Genomic DNA, 13,772 nt, shown 5'->3' with positions numbered 1-13,772 from the left:
AAACTTTGGTTAAAACAAAAATATAATCCATTTTTTTCCAACCCTTTGTTTGAATTCAAAAAAGTTGAAGAATTTGATTTTAAATCCTATGATTCAAAATATCATAAATGATTTAAAATTAATTATGTTGATTGAAAGGAGAAATATTCGAAATAGATGCATTTAAGATTTTGTGTTTGAATAATAATTCAAAGGAAAGTTAAGAATTTGCTGATATAAAATGTGCTTAAGAATATCAACTTTTTATTTTTCTTTCTTACTCTTTTACTTTCTTTTTTATATATATATTTTTCTATATTAAGCAATTTGAGTTAGAAAAATTAAATAAATTTCACAGTACCAAGGTAAGGAAGATTCATCATTATATTAAAATTTTGGTTTCGGTTTTAATCTTTTTGTCAATAATCAGATAAGAATTAAGATTTCAATCTATATTTATTTTTTGTTAATTTTTATAAATATAAATCAAAGTACAAAATAAATAAATCCATGGAATTTGCCATTTTTTTTTTAAATATTCTTCGTTAGATCTTCATTTTCGTCTTTCTTTCTCTCCCTCTCCTATAATATCTTTTTTCTTTCTTATTTTGTTTAAGATCGTGTACCAAATATTAGATATTAAAAATCTTTAAAATAATCTTTGAATAACCAACAGTCTAATATAAATGATGGTGTACCATTTCTTTTTAAAAAAAATTGTTTAACTACCAAATTTAAATGCTCAAATCAAATCTAAACTATTCAAAAAAAATTTCAAAAATATCGATTATTAAAATTAAAAAAAAATCTTTTACGTTTGTCACCCGAATTCAAACGAGCTAAATCTAAATGATGATTTACCAAATATATTACGGGCAATTTTAGTATTTTTCATTGAACTTTTTTTCATTTTCGAAATTATTCTATACAAGATAAGTATTTTGTTATTTTGTTATATTTTGTAAAAAATGCCTATTTTGGTTTGTAAATTATTTACACTACAGTACTCCAAATTTTCCATTTGCATAAAGACCAAATAAAATTAAAATGTGAATCTAAAGTCTCATTAAAATAAAAATTATTTTATACGACAAAATTATTAAAAATATTTATATTTAGCAAAATATCACTATTTATATATATGTAATAGATTAAGATAGACTATTATTTATGTCTATCACGATACAGATATACACAAATAATAGTTTATCTTGATTTATCACAGTTATCATAGTTAAATTGTAATATTTTGTTATGTTTGGTAAATATTTTAATTTATTTTTCTATATTTGGAAATAACTCTTAATTTTCGGGCTAAATTAAAAACAATAAGGTTTTGCATGCAGGGCATGTGCTAGGTTATCGGTTGTTTTAAAAGCTACGACAACATCTCAAACTAAGTTTTAATTGATGGCTTAACATTTCTCTCTTTTTAATCTTTTTCTATTCATTATTTTGTTACTCCCTTTTCTTCATATGTTCTTGCTGTCCCACGTGGAAAAGATTCAAATAAATGATAGGCTCCAAGCAATATAAAAGAATGTCTATGCATTCAAACACTTTGAGGTTTGTATGAATGGTATAATGCTTTGAGAAATTGGTTGCAATATTATGAGTAGTATGATCAGTTATTCACTATTTACTAGACTTTTTAAGAATAAAGCAAATGTGTCAAACTTTACGAGGTGACACAAGTGCAAGTTAAGCTAGAGTCTTTGAGTAGAAGATCAACTACTCTACTACTCTAAAAGTCCAATGAAGACTTGATGTTAGCAGTTCCACAAGTTCGCATGTGAGCATTGACTTATTGATTATGTAAGGTGTGTGGTGGAAGTTATGTTGATGGCTTTGTGTAGATATCGTATTTTGTCCTTTATTTTTCTTATTTACATTATTTTATTTTTATAAAAGAAAATTGGGTTTGAATTTATTTAAGATTTGAATTTAATCTTTAAAAAACAAAAAAGAAAATACGAAACGAAAACAAAATAAAATAAAAAACTCTTAATCTCATTTTTCCTTCTCTATTTTTCCTCAACCATCGTCCACCAATCTAATTTTCTCTCCACTATTTTTTCCCCTCTCGTCGCCTTCTCCACTCTCAGAACACCGCTGGATTTTGCTTTTTTTCACAGTAAAAAGGGGAGATTTTTTAGAAAAGGGTACGTTGAGATTTTTGACGTAAAAAATTTCCATTTGTTATCAATTGGGAGGGTTGGAAAAGAAACGAAGTTTCTCCCAAATAAGGTTTTTAAAGATATATCTTTTTCCTTTTCCCATTTTTCTTTTTCCAATGCTCTAATTTATTAGATTTAGGGTTTATTAGATTAGATTTATGGTTTACTTTGGTTTTAAGATTTAGGATTTAATTTGATTTTTTTTTTAATTTGTTATGTTTGTGAATGACAGGATTTGATATTAATTGGTTATGTGCATTTAATTTGTGTTTTGTTAAACTTTTGTTTACTTTTTATTAAATTTGTTGAGTTGGTTGGGTATGATATATTAATTGATTATAATTGGTCATATTTCACACTCTTTATTTATTTCACACCCAGTATCTATTTCACACCACCAAACACTAGTGTTTTGCTAATTTTAAGTTTCTCCTTTTTTTTTCCTTTTAGTTTAAATGTTTTTTTTGTCATTATTATTATTATTATTATTATTATTATTATTATTATTATTATTATTATTATTATTATTATTATTATTATTATTATTATTATTTTAGTGAGTCATGTATGAGGAAGTTACAACATGAATTTAATTTTTACAAGATTTATCTTATGTGACGAAAGTAAAAATCTAAGAAGGTGGTGTATATATTCTGAGTAATTACTTTTTTTATGGTGGAGTGGGTTGTAATTCTCTAAGTTGGAAATTAAGATTGTTAGCAAAGACAATTGATGTAATAGAAGTTGTGGATTCGTCAAGTATTTAGCCAATGTGACAATTATTGGGCTTTGGCAAAATATTATAACTTTAGTTCATCTTCCATTAGAAAAATTCAACAAATTAATGGGCTCCGAACATTATAAAATGAGCACATGCATTTGGTTTCAAATTAATCAACCAAATTTAAAGCGCATATTTGGTACACTAACTCGGTAGTGTAAGTGATATAATGCAATGAAAGAGTTGCTCTTATAATTGAGGTTGACGAGAGATTCCTATGTGATTGTAATAATTTTTCAAAGATTAGAATTTTTATAGTACGTGGCTTTTACTTTGGTTTGACGTTTTTCCATGTTAATTTTTATGTTTTCAATTTTGTTGTTTCTTTTAATTTCTATATTTGGGGTCGTTTGGGATGTTGATATGAGATATAATATGATGTATAGAGATTCATATATCTGTGTATTTCAGATATGTATGTGTTGTGGGGGTGAAGAGTAATTGTTTTGTCTAAATTTATATGTATGTGTTTAGGGCTTATGTGTTGGGGTTTATTTTGTATAGTTTGTTGAACTCTAAATAATGATTTTATGAGTATTATTTTGGATTGAAAAATTTTATTCAATAATCCACTCGTCTTTATTTGAATAAAATGTGGACCATACAACATACTTTGACAGTCATCGAACATGCATAAGACATTGGGTTGTCATTAAGGCTTATTTTTACATGTTCACAGATAATCAATATATAGATATAATCATGGCCATTATTAATGAACCAATTCCATGTGCCTATTAGAAAAATATTTGTAACGCCCAACAATTTGGTTTTCCTTTGTTGTTTTGACCATTAATATTAATATTAAGTGTGGTTAATATTATTATTATTATTATTAAACTAAGGTTTTTTTATATATTAATTTTTGAAGTTAGGGGGTGAAATAATCAATTAATGGCTTAACAAATAAATTAATTGCCTTGGAAAGGGTCAAGGGTGGTTTAATTGAGGAGAGAGAAAAGAGGGTTTAGGGATTTCTTTTATTATTTTAATTCTTTTAAAAAGAGGCATTGGGAAATGTGAGACTCATCATCTCCCCAAAGAAGAAAAAAAAAACCCTAGCCGCCGCCACTCTCCGCCGCCGCCGCACGCCACCGCACGCCACCGCCGCCAGCTGCAAAATAACCCTCGGAGCCGGCCGTAGTAGAGCCGAACCACCATCCCAGCCGCGCCGCGTCTGCAAGCCGAATCCGGAGCCGCTCCTCATCCGCGCAGCCGAGCGCCGTATCTGCAGCCAGCCACGCCGCGCCGCGTAGATCCGACGCAGCGCAGCCGGCACTCGCCGAGACAGCCGAAGCCAACCAGCCGCGCGCCTGCAAGTCGAAACCGAGCCGCCGCCGAGCTTCCAGCCGCGTCGGAAAAATCGAGCAAGCCGATCTGTGCAGCCGAAGCTCGCCGCGCCGCGTCGATCTGAGAAGTTCAGCCAGCCGCGCCGCTCCGATCGAGCCGAAGGGAGCCGCTTCGATCCGCGCACAGCCGTCTCCCGCAGCCGCCACTCGAAGCCGATCCGCCGCGCGTGCCTCCAGCCGACGAACGAACCCGGAGCCGCTCCACGCCCGCGCGCCCGAAGCCGAAACCGAAGCCGCGCCGCGTCCAGCCCTCTCCGCGTGTGAGCCGCGTCCGCGTGGGAAGCCGCGCCGCGCGTTTCCGCGAAGCCGAGCCGCATCTCCTCCCTGTTGCAAGCCGAGCCGCACGCGTAGCCTCCTGTACCGAGCCGAGCCGCGCCTGCGCCAAGCCGAGCCGGTCCCTGTCTTCTTCCAGCCGAGCCGCCAAGACCAAATTGGCTCCATCCACCTAATTTTGGTAATTAAATCAACTATTTTGGCATTATCCAGTAAGATTCAATATTTTTGGGCACTAAATGATTTAATTTGGAATTAAATTAGATTATTTCTCCTTAAGGGACGTCCTGGACCAAGTAACTGCTGCAGCGGGGGATTTCTTCAGTAGGGGCTTGAGCACTGCAACCTCCCTCTAGGGTAAGTCATTTCAAATGAGTCTTGAACCGTTAGTCGTTGGTGACCTAATTACAAATCTTGGCATATTACACAGTTAGGACCTCGTCGCTTGGAAAGCGTACTGCCTCGCAGTTAGGACTCGTCAAGTAAATCTCCAGGTAAGAGATTCTACTACTAGCTTCATGTTTAGAAGTATGAGACTATGTATGCCCCGACTTTTCATGTTAAGGATTAGACAGTACGTTGCCTGAGATAAATGTTAGTATGATGCAAATGACGATATAGTTATACTATAGCCTGTATGTGTGGCAAAAGCTGTCATGGCTACGACGAATGTCGGGACGGAAAGTGTAGAGATGATTTATGTGACATGTTATATGTGGATGCCATGTGTATGTATACTGCAATTAGGGTACCTGTTAGCTTAGTCTGTTAGAGTCGTACCTGCATGGGTGTCCTCCGGGATCACCACCTATTGAGGACTGTGTGGTCCGACGGGACACCAGTCTAGCATGGATATAGATATGACTCGAGTGACTCGACGGGGTCCTCGCATCCCGACTGTCCTAGGTGTCCCCCGGGGCACCGAAGACCAGAGTTACGTTCCTACGGGAGCGCATGATTGCACGTGTTCGGGAACGTGCCAGAGATTGGGTACCAGTTATCAGGACTCTAACAGGAAGTTAACAGGCACCTAGTGGGACTAGTAGTGGGTCCCTTACCGAGTATTTTTATACTCACTCTCTTCGTTTTATGTTTTCAGGTAGAGGACGAGGCAAGGGCAAGGGCAAGCTGGCGAGCGACCCGAAGTGAGACCGTGAAGGGCCATAGGGACTACCGCCTCCGCTTATTCTTATTTCAGATTTTCACATTTGAATTTGAGTACTTTTCATCACTTACCATCTTTTATGTAGATAGGGCCCGAGTAGGACTTCAGAACGCTTTTACATTTTTGCATGACTACCTTGTTTGAATTTTATAAATGAAATTTCTTAAACCGTATGCGTTTTAAAAACTTTTATGACTTAAACCACTTGTTCTATATTTGGTAATGACTTCGATTCAGTATAAGGAGTCGGGTCGTTACAATATTGTTCATTAGAAATAGTTATGTTAGATTAGTCCCACAAAGTAGATGCAAACAATACTTCTATATAGGTTATAACATGGATTGTCAAGAAACAACCGGTCTTTCAAATGTTTGTGATAAGTAGATTTAATTTGAACATCTTGATCATTCTTAAATAATCTCTCAATATCAAATTACTATAAAAGACGACTACTAAAACTATAAACTAATAATTTCAAATGAGTAGTTAAACACACTTTTGCAACCAAGTATCTTTTATTTTTCTATATTATATTACATAACAAAACATCTATGTTGGGAAAATGAGGCACAACCATAACACAAAAATCGAAAAAATATAATATTAAAATAAATAAAATGAAATATATAAAATAAATAAATAAATAAACAATAAAGAAAATAGGAAATTAGAAATTTCTCTTCAAATCCTATCCCCATTTATTTGGAAAGTTCATCGATGTGTATCACTCTTCCAAAACTATCACAAAATGCCATTATTTATAGGCAATTTGGCAAGTAAGAGGTGAAATGTCTGGCCACTAAGGGGCTGTTTGGAGGAAGGAAAGGAAAGGAAATGATTATGATGATCCTTTGTTATGAAAAAGGAAGCTGGATTATGATAAGATGTGTTTGAGGGAAAGATTACATGTGAATAATTACGAGAGGTTATAATAAGATGTGTTTGGGGAAAGGGTGGGAAGGATTATGAAAACCATTTTTTACAATTTTTTTAAAATTGTATTCTAAATCTAATATACAAATATTCGTATATTTAATTTACCAAATTGTCATATTTTCGTTTCTTAAATACGATGTTCAGATTCAACGTTTTTTACGCAAGCATTTCGTGTCAATAAATTATTAATTTTTTAAAAATTCGTATTCTAACTTCAGTAAGGATCTTGAATTTGCTTGGTGTACATGCTAGCATTCAAGACATCTCCTGCTTTGCTCCTGAACCCTATGCTTTCTCTTTCTTCGTCAATCCGGCTGGTCGAGCGAGAGCTAACCTGTCTGCCTCTTAGGTGCTGGGGGGTTCTCTCTCTCTCCTTCATCTGAACTTTGATATCGGTCCTTCAATTCCTCCACTGAGATTCTTCTTCGAGCATATTCATACTTTGGAAATGGATAAGAAGACCGCCCTAGCTTATCTGTCCTTGATTCTGGCTAGATAGAAAGACTTTTTCTGTCTAAGTTCGAAAACCGAGACTGGTGGGCCCCCACGGGGCTCGCTCCTTCTCCTGCAGCAACTACTTCCACCACCTCATCAATTAGAACAGATGACACATCCTCTTCTTCAACTTCCGAAACTAATGCCCTGTCTCAATGGATAAACAAGTCCTCCGGACGGATCAAAGTGAACTCGGATTTTCACATGACTGTATTTTCAAGACATCTCCTTGATTATGTCTTTTATTGAGTTCAAGTAGTCCAACAAGTTCATATTCCTCGGCATCGACAGTGGATGCGGGGAATCGTCTTCTCTTTGCGGAGAATCGTCTTATCGTCTTACCAAAAAGACATTTTCCCCTTTAGTAACCCTGGTTCAAGTGAGTATAGTGAAAAAGAGTGGCGACTTGTGTAATTCTAGCCGAATATAACATAAATAGCTTCTGACCTCAAGGTTCATGCTAATAATCGGGATCAATTGCATGATACGATTTGAGGGTTCTTCAAATCTTTCTATCAAAAAGAAAGGAAGAAATTCAATAAAGTGCCAAACTCTGAACAGAAAAATGATTTGGGGCATTTTCAATCATGCACAAATTATATATATTTAATTTACCAAATCGTCCTAGTTTTCATAAAATAATTTACAGTAATTTCTTCAAAGACAACGTGATCAATTTTCAACCTTTTCAACATTGAGTCGTTACATGCGAATAAATTATACTTTTATTCTTTTAATTGATATTCTAAATGCAATACATAAATTTATAAAGTATAATACTTTTGAAATTAATTAAGTAATTGTGTTTAACCAACCTAAAAATCACCTTAATTGGCATAAAACTTTAAATTTCAAACTTGAACCTATCTATTTTCATCGGTTTAGGAGAAAAGAAAATAAAAATCGAAAATAATTCTAATCAAACACAAGAGGAAACAAGTACTAGGAATGTTTTGAATCTTCCAAAACCCGATTTCAATTCCTCAATATGAAATATCAACTAAAATATTTCATATTTCATCCCAAATCCAAAGTTTGTCTGTGTTTTTGCTTCAAATTACATTTCAACCTAAAACACCAACAAATATTCACACTTGATTTAAAAAAAAAAAAAAAAAGTCTTCGCACCCCACACCATCGATACAAAGAAAAAAAAAGTAAAATTTTTATCCATAGCACCAACGTTGAAACACCAAATTATAGAACACATTAACAAAAAAAGAAAAAAAGCATAACATATGTGAAATGTATACATAATGGACATCTATTTATCTAATTAATATTTATAATACTAACCTCATTTATTATTATTATTATTATTATTATTAAAAAAAATCATTTATACTTTCAGACTCTAGAGGCCGTTGGGGTAAAAAATTATCTAGGACTATAATAACCACCTTTCGCTACATGCCAAACACATATTATAACTCAATTGCCTACTATTTAAAAGTTTCCAATTAGTTACAGTAAACATTATTTCAAAACTTCCAATTCGCTACAGTATTTACTATTTGCTACCATTTTTATTATTTGACTTTCATCATTTTTTATTCTTTATTATAGTGTTACTATTTTCTTATCAAACTAAAATAGTCACACACCAAAAACACATACTATATATTATAATTCAAACTAAAATAATATATCCCAAATACAAACTATTCTAATCAAACTATAATAACTTAAGACTATAATAACTCATCTTTTGCCCCCAAACACTTCCTAAGGTTTTTGTATCAATTTAAATTCATAACTAATCGTTGTAATCAATCTAAAACCCAAACTTTCACAAGTTTATCAATTAACATTGGCCTCCTTTAGATCAATTTGAAAAATATCGTCCAAGAGATTTTATTTTTCAATTAAATTAATTTTATAAGTGAATCAATTTACAACCTATGTTAGGATTATATTTCAAAATCGTTAATGTAACTAATTTTTAAATATGTGTGTGTATTTCTCCAAATGTGGAATTAACAAAATGTCTATTAGAATTAATACGTGAACAACTTTAAAAAAATATTGATTGAGAGTTTAAATGGGTTCGTTTGTGAAAATTTAGAAGTTCAATTGATGAAACGATACATATCTCACACAATGAATATCTACACAAAACGTAATAAAGGATTTAAATTGATACCATCCAAAAGTTTTAACCTAAAGGGTTAGGATATTTTTAATTCATCCTTCTAAATTCAAATAACAAAAAACATGTCTCCTAATTATTTTAAGCAATACTTTAATTCGTGATTAAATAATTTAAAGTTATTTTACTAGATATTACACCAAATATAAAATCTAATCTAGGTTAGATTTGAATTTGGATAGTGCCACTGACTCAAATATATCTTGAAATAAGAGGCAATTAAAATTACATTTTAATACATCATCCAAAACAACACATAATGGATATAACTGGAGAATGGGATGATTTATGTTCCCTAATGACATTATTGCCATTTAAATTATGAACTATTGGCATAAGATTATTCATATCCCACTAAGTACACCACATGCAAAACTTTGTATTCCATTGTTTCATTGGTTTTCTTGGGATAATTATGCTTTCTTAGCTTCCACATCCCTAACCAACAAATTAATGGGTTTAATTTTCAAAATGAGTAATTAAATAAATGAAATGTGTTTGACCACCCTTTGAAATAGTTTCTCAAAATAGCTTTAAAGTTTATTTTAAAATCGTTTCTATTAAAATAGTTTAAAAAATGTTACCTTTTTTAAAAGACTTCTTTGTTTAGTTCTAGTTGGTGAAACTTTTTGTTGGTAGTGGTACCCTAAATCTCTTGGATTCTCATAGTTTGTAATTATATTTGTAAATATAAATGGTTTAACTCAATAAAATTAAGAGGGTATTTTGTTTGGTTGTATTTGCAATAACTTAATCAAATAAAATAAGATTTGTTAATGTTATTTTGTAAATTTAAACATATATGGGTTGACATACACGGTTGGATCATATATTTAATAAATAATAGAAAAAGTTGGTAGTACAGGAATAAAGTTGATTGGGACTCCTGTCCTATGACACGTTTCTTTGATCTATATGCGTGAGTGAGGAAGGTTTTGTCGATTCAACGAGTCTAATATTTTGTGAATTTTTCTGATAACATATATAGCTACATAAGATGAAATTTACTCAATTCCAACTTAAGGGCGAATAGATGAATTGTCCCTTAATAGATGATTCCAGGCTTTGAACAATCAAGCCTCACTCTCTTACTGACTTGAGAAGGATTAGTTTATAGTTGGACTATAAACTCTTTCTTCATCAAAAGGATACGTAATTATAAATATGATTATAATTGAAACTATATATGATAGCAATATATTTGATGGATGAGATTCATATAAATACTATAAGTTTTAACTAACATGAATGATCATTCATATTTTTCAGTAGAAATTGAGGGTGGAGGGATTTGAAGTAGAGACGTCTTGGTCCTCGAGTACATACTGGAGCCAATTGAGCCACTATTAGAAAACTGAGATGTAACAACACAAAATATGTGTTACGAAAACTGAGATGGAACAAATATTTTGCATCCTTGAAGTCCCTATAAAAATAAGACATTTAATGACACATCCAAAAATGTGTCGTTAATATTGCTTAAAAGAAATTGATTGACCCTTACTAATCCATTTTTCCTAACATTTACCACTTGCCACTATTAAATAGACATTGACACAACAAAATTGTCATTGTTGAGGTCCAAATTGGTTTATTTTTCTGAAGTTTCCATTATTGACGACAATTTTGTTGTATCATGGATTGACTTTTAGTAACAATTGATTTTTGTCATCAAATACACCATCGTAACATTTTTTGTTGTGCTATAATTGCAAATATACCGAAAAATCTTCAGCGTCATAATTTTTCGAATCAAAACATGGTTTTTACAGTTCTGTAATTGTTGGGTTTTATGTACTAAAACTCGTAAATAGTAAATATAATCCCTTTGTAACGCCCCAAATTAAGGTAATTTTAATCTTAATTATCTTAAGTTTAATTTTAACCATGTTGAAATTATTTTGGTGTTATTTGATTTAATTATTGAAATTATTTAATTTTTTTGTAAAAATTAGAATTAATTAGATATTTTTTGGGGAATATTTAATTAATCATTTGAGATTTGGAATTTTTTGTGGAAAGATTTTATTTGAGTGAATTGTGATTGGTGGATTTTTGGTGAAGTTGAGGGAATTATAATTTGTATATGTATATATAATTAATTAGATTATGAAAAGTATAAGAATAATTATATTATTGGGAATACTATAATTATTTGAAAAAATATATATTTATTATGGGAGAAAAGATAAAAGAAGATAGAGGTGTTGATTTGATGGAAAGAGAATATTTGAGTTTAAAAAAAAGATTTCATTGGTTTTAAATGAAAAGAGGAAGGGGTTGGTTATTTGGAAAAGGAAAAAGAAAAGAAGATAATAATAGTTATATTATTATTATTGTTTAAATAGGTCTCGTAGTGCGTGCATTTACTATTCATCATCTCCTTCCTCAAGAAACCCTAAAAACCCTAACCTTCAAACCTTAGCTGTCGCCGCCACCACCTCCCTCCGCTGCTTCTGGTTTTCTGTCAATTTTCGCAGCACGCCGTCCTCTACCGTCAGATCCAAGCCATCGAAGCCAACCCTTCAGTTCGCAAGCCGTTGCACACTCGAGCCGCACGAACAAGAGTCGTAGTCGTGGGTTGGGTTTCCGTCGTGCTCTGCTGTGCTCCGGTGCCTCGTCCGTTTGTCTTCGATTGCAAGTCGCTCCTCTTCCCCATGTCTATCGATCGAGTCGTTTTTTGTTGTGCGTCGTCTTCCACCGCGTCGTCCCGCTGAGAAGAAGCCGTCGACGAAGCCTCATCGGTCGTCGATCGTCGAATTTACAAGCGCTCGAGTCGAGTCCACTCGAGTCGCTTCCAGCCTTAGATCTGAGCCACGCGTGTGAGTCGCTCGAGTAATCCGCGTCAGCCAAGCCGTATCTTCCAGAGCCGTTCCTTTGTGAGCCGTTTGCTGGGTTCAAGCCACGCATGAGCCATCACCTCTCTACGAGTCGTTTTCTGCCTTTAGGCGAGCCGATCACCTTAGCCAAGCCACAAGCCTGTATTTTGGTCTTTTTCTCATATTTTTGATAAGTTTTGGTAAGTATTTAATGGATTTTGGATAATACCCATGAGATATTAATTTTGGACCCTAAATAACGTAATTTTGGATTAAATTGGGTTATTTCTTCGTGAAGGCTCAATTAGCTCTAACTGAAAGCACTATGAACTTTGATTTCTCCCCGATCAAGGTTGAATTGGAATTCAATCTCAACTTTGGGTAAGTTGAATTAAATGGTTTTTTGGATCGTTGAGCAATTGTTAATTAAGTTATTGAACTTAGTATTTTTTACTCTTACTATTTAGGATTTCTTTTGAGAGCTTGTTGTCAGGATTATATATATATATATATATATATATATATATATATATATATTTTTATTAAGTTAATCTCCAGGTAAGAGATTCTCCTAATAGACCTTCAAACTAAAGTAAGAGCTTGCATGTAATTTTTCATTATACATTAATGTATCTAATATACATAATGTGTTGAGGATGATGATGACTGATAGTTATAACTGAGTTTATGTTAATGATGATGATGATTGATAGTCATAACTGAGTTTATGTTGTTGATGACTGATAGTCATGACTGAGTTTATGTTAATGATGACTGATTTATGTCGATGATGATGTTAATGCATGAAATATTAATCTCATGATTAAGAATGCTATGATTAATATTCATGTCATGCTTATGATGTCATGCTTATGACGTCAGAGTGACATCAACAGACACCGAGGAAGACGCGGCTCAGTTAGGCTTTTGTATGGCTTGCAGGGACGGCTTGTGCTCGTTGCAGTTCAACTTGGTCAGCTCTGATTGGCTTGGTTCAACATCTGGTTGGCTCAGTTCGATTCTGATCTTCTTTTGGCGCATGGTTTGGTGTCGGTTCGGCTTGGTTTGAGTCGGTTCTTCATGTTTTCGGTCGATTCAAGCATTTTTGGGTCGATTTGGTGCTGTTTTTAACTGGTTCAAGATTTCTACGCCCGGTTTGAAGCTTTTTGAAGGTTCTGGAACTGGTTTTGGAGCTTTTTAGGATATTTTAAAGCTTAATTATTGTAATTTTTACTCTATTTTATCTTAAAGGCCAATTTTACAGGTTCAATTATTATTTAAATGCTTTATGAATGTCATTTAGATAAATCACATCTTAGGTTAAGCATGTTCATGCATTTTTATATATTATAAATGTTATATTGTATGGTATTAATGCATGGTTGTGAATTTCATGAGTAATTTAAAATATGTTGATATTTTAAATATATGAAATTGGATAAGCATTATGCATGACATTACTTAGTTAAATATAATTTATTTTATTTAAATTAATGTCTTGTATATGCTTGGCTGATTTTCATGAAATGTTTTTAATACAAGTGTTGTATTAATTAAGATGAAAATCAAATTGCATTGTGCATATTACATCCATAGTTTAATATAATTGCATGTAATATGATTTTATTTATGTAATGAAAATCAAATT

The sequence above is a fragment of the Cucumis melo genome, chromosome 11 (genome assembly GCF_025177605.1).
Source record: "Cucumis melo cultivar AY chromosome 11, USDA_Cmelo_AY_1.0, whole genome shotgun sequence".
NCBI lineage: Eukaryota > Viridiplantae > Streptophyta > Magnoliopsida > Cucurbitales > Cucurbitaceae > Cucumis > Cucumis melo.
This window is presented reverse-complemented; position numbering follows the sequence as displayed.